This window comes from Carassius auratus, unplaced genomic scaffold (assembly GCF_003368295.1).
Source record: "Carassius auratus strain Wakin unplaced genomic scaffold, ASM336829v1 scaf_tig00216970, whole genome shotgun sequence".
In the NCBI taxonomy this organism is placed as follows: domain Eukaryota; kingdom Metazoa; phylum Chordata; class Actinopteri; order Cypriniformes; family Cyprinidae; genus Carassius; species Carassius auratus.
This window is the reverse complement of record NW_020528824.1, coordinates 24,988-34,235: the sequence shown is the minus strand read 5'-3', so window position 1 is coordinate 34,235 and position 9,248 is coordinate 24,988.

The following is a 9,248-nucleotide window of genomic DNA, read 5'->3' as shown; positions in this document are numbered from 1 at the left end:
TGAAGTGAACTAATCCTTTAAGAGTTAGCACTTAAATATTAACATTGCTAGTTTATCACTATAATTACCACACGGCAATCTTACCTAATAAAAATGAATGACTTAAAGAGCCACACAGATGGGAAATCAAAACTTACCTGTATTACAGTGTATGACGTAGCTGTACATCAGTGTAAACAATGTGCAAAGTAATTAAACCAAAAAGTACACAATTTATAAAGTTATTGGCTTCTAAAGTAAGGAGTTGACTCTGAATCGCTGAAACGAGTCGTTATAGATTTCAAATCTTTTGCCCATCTCTATGTACGTCACTAGAACACTTTGCATAATAATCTCCGCCTACCGTCTTGAGAGAAACGTAACTCTGACCTGCCCCACACACAGACACAGACGCTCTGTTTAGTGTAAGAGCATCATGTCGAGGAGACAGTGTGTTTTTAATTGTAAAGGCAAGTTTGTTTTATTTTCACTGCCAAAGAATGAAGATCAGAAGAACCAATGGCTAAAATTCATTTTTACCACAATACCAGAGCAGTACAACAAATCCCTTTTGTTGTGTTCACAACATTTCACTGATGACTGCTTTTCTAATCTCGGTGAGTACAAGGCGGGATTTTCAAAGTGTTTGGCCATAAAAGAGGGTTCATTACCAACTTTATTTAGAACAACGAGCATCTCTGAATCACAACGCGAAGTATGATTATGAAGTTATGTGTTTGTTTTCTCCCGAGCCTCTTATCAAGTATGTGAGCTGTCTGCAGCCTGTCTGCGCTGATCGTCATGTACAAACACGTCATTAAAATGAAGTGTAACTCCGTGAATACTCAACGAAGAGACATGAGAGAGATATCTATAGAAAGCTTGACATGTCTACTTTAAACCTAAACAAGTGCTGCCGAAAACAGATATTCTGTGATAAAGTAATCCATATGAAAACAACGTGATGTCTGTTTTTCATGTCTCCCTTCGTTATATCTAATGTGACCACGCCCCCGTGCTGAACGCGCTATTCAGATTCAAACTGAAGCGCGGCTTGAATACGCCCACACAGAAGAAAAAGCAGCGAGACTGTTCAAGTTTTTTATTTTACTGTTTGCTTCGCGATGAGAGGAAAAAGACATAATTCACCCCAAACAGATGCTAATGCATAGTTTACCGTGGAGGTGTGTGCGGAACAACAAATCAAACCTGACAATGTCAGTTGACCAATCAGAACACAGTATGCTACCGAAAGGTGGGGTTTAAGGAAACTGAATCTTTTGAACAGCTTTGCATGAACCGTTTGGGGATCTTTGAGAATTGAGGTAATTTTAAAATGATATTTTGACAAAAATAATAACAATAACCAATAAGCAATAAGCTGAACCAGACAGTTACTGAAGTGCAGAGGATGGATTCAATGATGGTGGAGTAGAACTGTTTCAGCAGCTCCTGTGGCAGGTTAAACTTCCTCAGCTGGCGAAGGAAGTACAACCTCTGCTGGGCCATTTATATATATTACTCTCATTAATCTTTCCTGTGTTAGACGTGCCATTTTATCAACCTGTTTATTTTCACCATGGACACAAGTCAAGTTTTAATTTATTCAGTTTGATTTGACATTTTATGGCCAGTCTAATCTTACAGCCAGGTGAATGTCAACTGGTGACAAGAATCAAGCCCTTAGAAGAGCCTCATTCAGTTCAATAGCAGTGCTAATATTTTATGTAATTAATTAAAGGAACTTTATTGTAAATTGTTACAAAAATATCTTTACATTTTAACCTAAAGTCTTGATGTTTAAAAAGTTCCTGGTTATTTTTCAGCTACCATGGTACAGTGCACTAAAAGGTACATTCCACCCTTTTTTGAAAAGAAAGAAACTAATTGTCCATTTTCATGATCTTGCCTATAGGACTACATAAACCCACAATACTGAAAACAGATTAAAAATAACTGTAAAACAATACAAGGCTTAGGAGCTGGTCAATGTGAATTATTAAAATATTAAACATTTGTTTCATGTGAGTAATTGTGACTGACATATTTAAATATGTGACTCTCTCTTTCTCTGTTGTTTTTAATTTGCTGAGAAGTTCTCACCATGTTTGAAATATATATATATATATATATATATATATATATATATATATATATATATATATATATATTTTTTTTTTTTTTTTTTTTTTTTTTTTTTCAGGAACTGTATTTAACAACTGAACATTTTTAGACACTCTGAACTTGCAGCAGTTAATCCAAGGAATCAGAAGCCTAATAAAGAGGCTGACTGGCACCAGTATGTTGTATTTGGAAAAGAACACAAAATTACTAAATGTAATATTATTTAATGCTTTAAAAAAAAGAAAAAAGAAACAAAACAAACAAATAAAAAAACTAAAAAATCCTTACAAAAATATGTGACCATAATCTTCTTGTAACATTTTCAGGCTAATTTTTTTGGCTGATCACAGTCCTGTGATGTTTGACAAACCAAAAGCACAAATAAATAAACTATAAATAATAATTATAAATTAATTTCAAATGAAAGAAACATTTTTTTAATGCAATTTTACTGCAAACAAAGAATTATCTTATGTTTTGCCACAGACAGCCATTCAAAAGAAGCTGCATACAAGGGGTCAATGTGCACTTTGTTTTCAATGTGTCTGAACTTCGCTCTTTAAAGAAGTTTGTTTCAGGGCTGCAATTTAAGTAGGTTCGCCTCTCCAGGAAGCCACACCAAATGATGTCAGCTCATCATGCCTAAAGACACAGACGCCAGGCCACATTTCATACATACAGTCATAATGTGCCAAGTTAAAAAAATAAAAAAACAAAACTACATTGGGGCTTCAGAATAAATCATCATTTATTGGTTATTTTTAATTGGGAGGTGGCTGTCCCAAACCCTAACCCCTAAATTTCAACTTATGAAAATATTGAAATTTTATTTTTCTTCCACGGTTTTTAAGTATCTTTTTAATTGTTTTAAAAGTGAAGTTCAAAAAAGTTACATTTTCTTTGTAAATTCTAAAAAACCGTGTCCTGACTTTTTCATGTCACTACCAAAACATTGTTTGCCTTAGTCCATTGGCTCAGACTGATTTTACACCCCTACATTTAAGATTGGGAAATATTCCTGTGTCCCCCTCTCTAATGTAGCTGGTGTGGTAGGTCTCATCCTTAAGGTAAATTGTTTTCAATAGTCTGAAAATGTGTGTAACTTTAAGGAGCATCACCACCGAACAACTTAAAAAAAAAAAAAAAATCTGTACTGTGACGTGGTTGCCTACTAAAGCATAAATGCTACTACCGAAAATGTGCAGTCACTACCGAAACATGGGATGTTTTGTAAAAAAGTATACAGAATTATCAACTAAGATGTTATAATCCTTAGCTTTGAAATCAGTATGATTAACTTTTTGTCTTTTACAAAGAACAGTTGGATTCAAAATACAAATTCCATAAATTACATTTGAAATACTGTTAAACACGTATTTGAAAATTTACTTACCTCTATTAAAAATAAAATTAAAATTAAAACAGCAAAAATATATATTTGCAATGTAGATGTAAGCAAAACCCTCACGTCAATAGAAACATAATAACATTTGTTTCAATAGTGCCAAATTTGGGGAGAAGGACAATTATTCAAAAACTTTCTGGAAATACACGGATATATATTACACCCCCCTCCAGAAGGCGTGACCTCACACCACATAACATCAAATGGGGAGGGGGGTCATGGTATCCATTCAGAGCACCATGGCTGTGCTGGTGCTCAAAAAAAATAAAAAATGTTCTTGGGGAAAACTAGCTCTACTCTTGGGTGCTCTTGAGCCAACACTAGTATAAGAGTTAAATTAAACAATTTTATTTCTGTGAAATGCCCCATGTTAAAGTGCCTGTTGTTATGAGGACTTTTATTCTGACGGGGTGGAAGGCGGGGAAAAAGGGAGAAGTGAGGAGTTTGTGAACCAGAGAATAAAGTGGGGAAAAAGAGCTCGTCAGTATTCGAGGGTTTTATTTCTATAAACATTCAATTAAAGCCCCGGAAACACCCACAAGCACTCAAGCAAGAGGCGCCGGCGAAAACAAAGCGTAAATAAAAAAAGAAACTCGAGTATCTGCCGAAAACCACCGCTGCCACCAGTGTAGCGCTTGCTTGAGCGCTTGTGGGTGTTTTCGGGGCATTAATTGAATGTTTATAGAAATAAAACCCTCTTTTTCCCCACTTTATTCTCTGGTTCACACTAGGCGTAAAGGGGGATCGGGAGCCCCTCCTGGGCTTAACTCGGGAATAGGGATTGGGCTTACTGTCAGGATAAAGGGGGATTCAGTAGCGAATGTAAATCCCAGTTCTTTGAGAGAACCATAAGAGTTGTAGCGAGGGGTCAGATGGGAGCAAGCGCACCAGGTGCTCTCCTAGTAGCACAGGGATACAGTTTGGCAACCAGTCTTCCGTGGAATGGAACAACCATGAAGAAACAGGAACAAAAAAAAAAAAAAAAAGGAACAAGACAGCGAGGGCTAGGATGACTCACAGAACACTCCAAACGATCTGACAAAGAACAGAAGTGAAATGAGCACATATATTGGCAAAACACACACAAGCTGTGTCCAAATTCAGGGTCTGCATCCTCCTTAGGATCCTTCCTACCCGGTTGAAGGAGGATGGGTCCTCCGACGACCGCAAAAACCGGAAGTCGGTGTTTGTGAATTTGGACAGCCTACCCTTCTTTCAGTTCCCTCCCTTAACCGTTGCTCATATCCTGTCGCCTAGCAACCGTGACAGCGCCAAGCATGGCACGGGTTAAGAGCTCATCGTTCTCTCCCCGGAGCTTTATAAACACTTCTGTCTGCTCTTTCGTCCTTAGAAGCGTTAAAAACAGCTTCAATCACTAACAAATAAGCTGTGTGTAAGGGGATATTCACACAGGCAGTAAGGAAGAAGCTAGTTTACAAAAGTAAACGTTTTTTTTTTTTTTTACATATACACGTACAAATGTAAAAAAAAATGCTTAACGCTAAAACAAAATGCCTAACTAGAAAACCACTGAAAATATATATTTTTGAAAAGCCAGTTTTTAAAAAACATCGAAAATAATACTCCTCCCCCACTCCGCTACCGCTCGCTTCGTCCTGCCGAAAAGAATTATGGGACAGGTAGGACGCGAAAGGATCCACCACACCCATCCTTCCAATTCGGGGAAAAGGAGGACGCATTTGTGGGCCGCATTTGAAGGATCCTACGAATTTGGACAGCCTTCGTCGCGGCGTAACATCCTTCAAATGCGTCCTCCGAAGGATGTAGACCCTGAATTTGGACACAGCTACAGTGAGCATGAGCCAGCAGATTCAAAAACCCTGACTTTTACAGTGTCCTGGCACTAGAGGGTGCTCTAGAGGGGCAGGCACAGCACAGCACTTTCTAGGGGTTGGCACTGGGGGTCACTTAGGGGCTGGGAGGCTTGCCAGATTAATGTTAACTCTGCTTGCCATATCACTAAACAGGAGTTATCCATGGATGGGGGCAGGCTTGGGTGAGCCGTGTAGGGCTGACAGGACATCGGTGCAGCTGGGGCGCTTTTCTGTTTGGAGGCTGGCCGTCTTGACTTCAGAGCAGCCAGAGCTTCCAAACTGAGAACCACGGAGGAGTTTTGGATAATTCGGGGATTCCCTTGTCTCATCAAGTGGGCAGAGTCATTGGTGGGGTGTGGGGGATCCTGGCATGGGGTGAACTGTGGAGACACAGCGTGCTTCTAAGGGGTCTAAATGAGATTTGAGATTCGACTTTACTTCTTTCACTTCAGATTCAGATCCATTTAAAGCAATGATCAGCTTGATCAGAAAAAACACAAAAAATACTCCACACACTGGGAGATCGCAGTGGATAGTCTTATCATCCAGCCCCAACAGAAAGCAGAGCAGAGTGATGCAAACTCACCTGGTTGGAAAGCTCAAGGGATTCCTCCACATACCCCTCCAATGTCCGACCACTCTGCTTAAATCCCCACAGCCTGTCCTCCGCCATTGTCATCTTTGTTGTTGAAGATCCAGTATTCTGTCACGATTTTGCACTACTGAGTGGAGCAAGGAATGGAGGGAGCCGAGGCATTTAACAATCCACAGATATTGAATGAACATACAGTAACATAGGACAACTCACATAGCATATTAACAAACACAATACCAGCCCTTGAACTGAACTCCGGGAATACTATTTAAAGGGACAGTAAGTAGGAATTACTCCCATCTAGTGGTGAAATTGTATTTTGCATTCAAACTAATTTTGCTCTCCAGCGCCTCGCTTTTTCAAATGCGCGTTGCATCTACGGTAGGCGATATGTACCAAAAAGCTTTGACGGGATGTCTTCTAATAGCACTTCGTCGAGTTTTCCTTCAGGTGAACAGCTGTGTTATTTCAAACAAACTGCAACATGACAACAAACAAACGAATGTTACAGTATGAATTACTGACTGTGGAAAACATGAAATATTGTAATTAGTAGTGATGTCTTCTTTATTCATTATATTTTCTGAATAATGTGCATTGTTAGATATAAAACAATTATTGTAATATAGATTGTAACACTGACTTACCTGTCGAGAAGAAAACTGGCCACTTCAGCGTCTCTTTTGAAATCTTTATCCAGCATTAGCTCTTTCCACCTAGAAAAAGCTTCCCCGACATTAACTCTTGTTTTCTGTAATCTACGGTCACGTTTCCTTTTACGTTCTATTTTTGACTGTTTTGGCGACAATGTTTTCTTCTCCTGTGGCGCGGCATATGTATGGTCCATAATAAGAATGCAATCCAGACTTTTAAACTTGCCGGTGCAGTTTCAAGCGCCTCTCACTGCTCTGCAACTGCGTTTCTGGCTCTGACCGAAAACGCGTTGTGGAAACGCGTTGGCTTAGTACTTTTTGTCCCTCTCTGCTATTATAGTTTTGCAAGATGGCGGAACTACATGGAAGCCTCCGTCGACCTACCCGTCCCATGTATATAAAGATAATAAATTCTTCATTTACGAGGATTAGTTTAAACATTGGCATAGGTATTTGTACACCATTGAGGGCATATTTATGAATAAAAATATTGATTTTAGATAATAAAATACCTAAAAAGTTACTTATTGTCCCTTTAAATTAGAGGTGGGACGTTATCGGCATTAACGTGCTGCGTTAAAGTGAGAATCTTATCGGGCGATAAAAAAAATATCGCCGTTAATCTATTCTCAATGTTGGGGTGGGAGCTGGGTCAATACTAAGCAAGCTATGATGACTTTCACCTTGATATTTTATATAACCGACTGGCTGAGGCTAGTCTAAAAAGATGCTGAGGACAGTTGGCGCATCGCAACGAAAGCTTATTCCTTTCACGCATTTTGAGCCTTATCACTTGTCGATTTAAAAATGAAAGCATCCAAACACAAGACGCGGAAAAGCTGAAACAGAGTAGCTGGTCACTCGCGCGCTGTGTTTGGTGCGCACGAGCGAGAGAGACGCGTATCATGGACAGCAACACTGAACCGAGCTCTCTTCTGCGAAGTCCCTCTTGTATCTGAACGAACAAATACTAATCGCAGTTTGAACAAACAAAAAGATGTGAAAGAGCCCAATTCAGTACTCACGGTGTTCTGGTGTTCAGGCTCACGCAGAGAAAGGCATCACAAAACACTTGAACATCGAATTTGATTATTTTTGCTCTTGTGATGACAAAACATGTCAAAATATCCACCTTGGAAATTATGCTCGAAAAAACTGTCAGTTATTTCTTAAGTGAACGTAAACAGTCGAGGGAAAAAATGGGATGTGTATTATATTGGATGCGTTCATGGTCTCTTAAAGTGACCGCGCCTAATTTAGCGACTGACTGATGTAATGTTAATCCAAGAAAATGAAAATCACTCACTGCTCTTGACTGAATTACTTTGTAGTTTTAACAGTCAAACCAAAAATTATTCAGACACCAGATATAATCTTTGGTATATATTTAGCAAAACTGTAATAATGTGAGAAATGTTGAAGGTGTCTGTATAAATATAGATTTGATTGTATATTTCATTTTTACATTGAAGACTATACAGTGCTATTTTACATTTAATTATTTGGTTTCTGTACCTTCACACCTACAAACTTGAAAAAAAACGTAAACATTGTGTAAATAGCACAAATAAATAAAAATAAACTAAAATACAAATCAAACCAAACAGGGCCCACTGGTACAACCTTCACCGGGTCCCCGCTGACCCCAGCTAAGGCCCTGCTCATGCCTGTTTCACACATACTCCGTCTGCAGTCCATGTGCGTTACGTATGTGGTGCAGCACAGATTCGATGTGCTTTCACACAGGACGCGTATGCAGTCCGCTACTAGGTACGTAAACGATCACTGCACTGCTGTAGAGGCAACGCTCCTGGAATGCAACTGGAATCCGTTAACATGGGTGCGTAAAAAAATATGCAATGCATACAAACTGCAGACGGAGTATGTGTGAAACAGGCGTAAGGTTGTTAGCACTTTGTGCAATGTGGAATTAGTTTACAGCTTTTTAAATCACTTTGTGATGCATTTTGGAAACAGGAGATGAGCCCCTTTTCTAATGCACCACCTAGCTTGATAAACCCCTTCTCAAAGACTTACTGTTTGTCAATTTTATTTGGGTAGCACACATATTCTGAATGCCTTCGGCAGAATTCGAATGAGCAATTTTAATCTAGATTAATCTAGATTAATTTCAAGATCACAGTGAGATTAATCTAGATTAAAAAAAATGTATCTATGCCCAACACTAATTTAAATACATGAATAGATAAGGGGAAGACGGGGAACACCTGGGATCAAATCACTGAACAACAAGGGAAGCAAAACACAGACAAAATATGGGAGTCTGACAAATAGCTGAGAACTGAAAAATCTGAATGCGCCATGATGCCTTTTCTCAGTCATTTACATTTACATTTATAATTTACAAACTTGCGAGAGGCTATACAGGAATAATTATGATTTGTTTAGATAAGGCCTTTTCAGTATAATCAAGGCAATAAAGCAGGGTTGTTCAAATCTTGCCGTGTGATTTTCTAATGATCCCAAAAACATTGATAAGCATGCTCAAGTGTGTTTGACTAGGGTTGGAGCCAAGATCTGCACCACATTGGCCCTCCAGGGCAAGATTCGAATAGCCCTGCAATAAAGTCCAGTAAAACAGTCCATAAAACTTCACTTCTTTTGACTTCTGAAATGTTTTCTGAGAACTTACCATT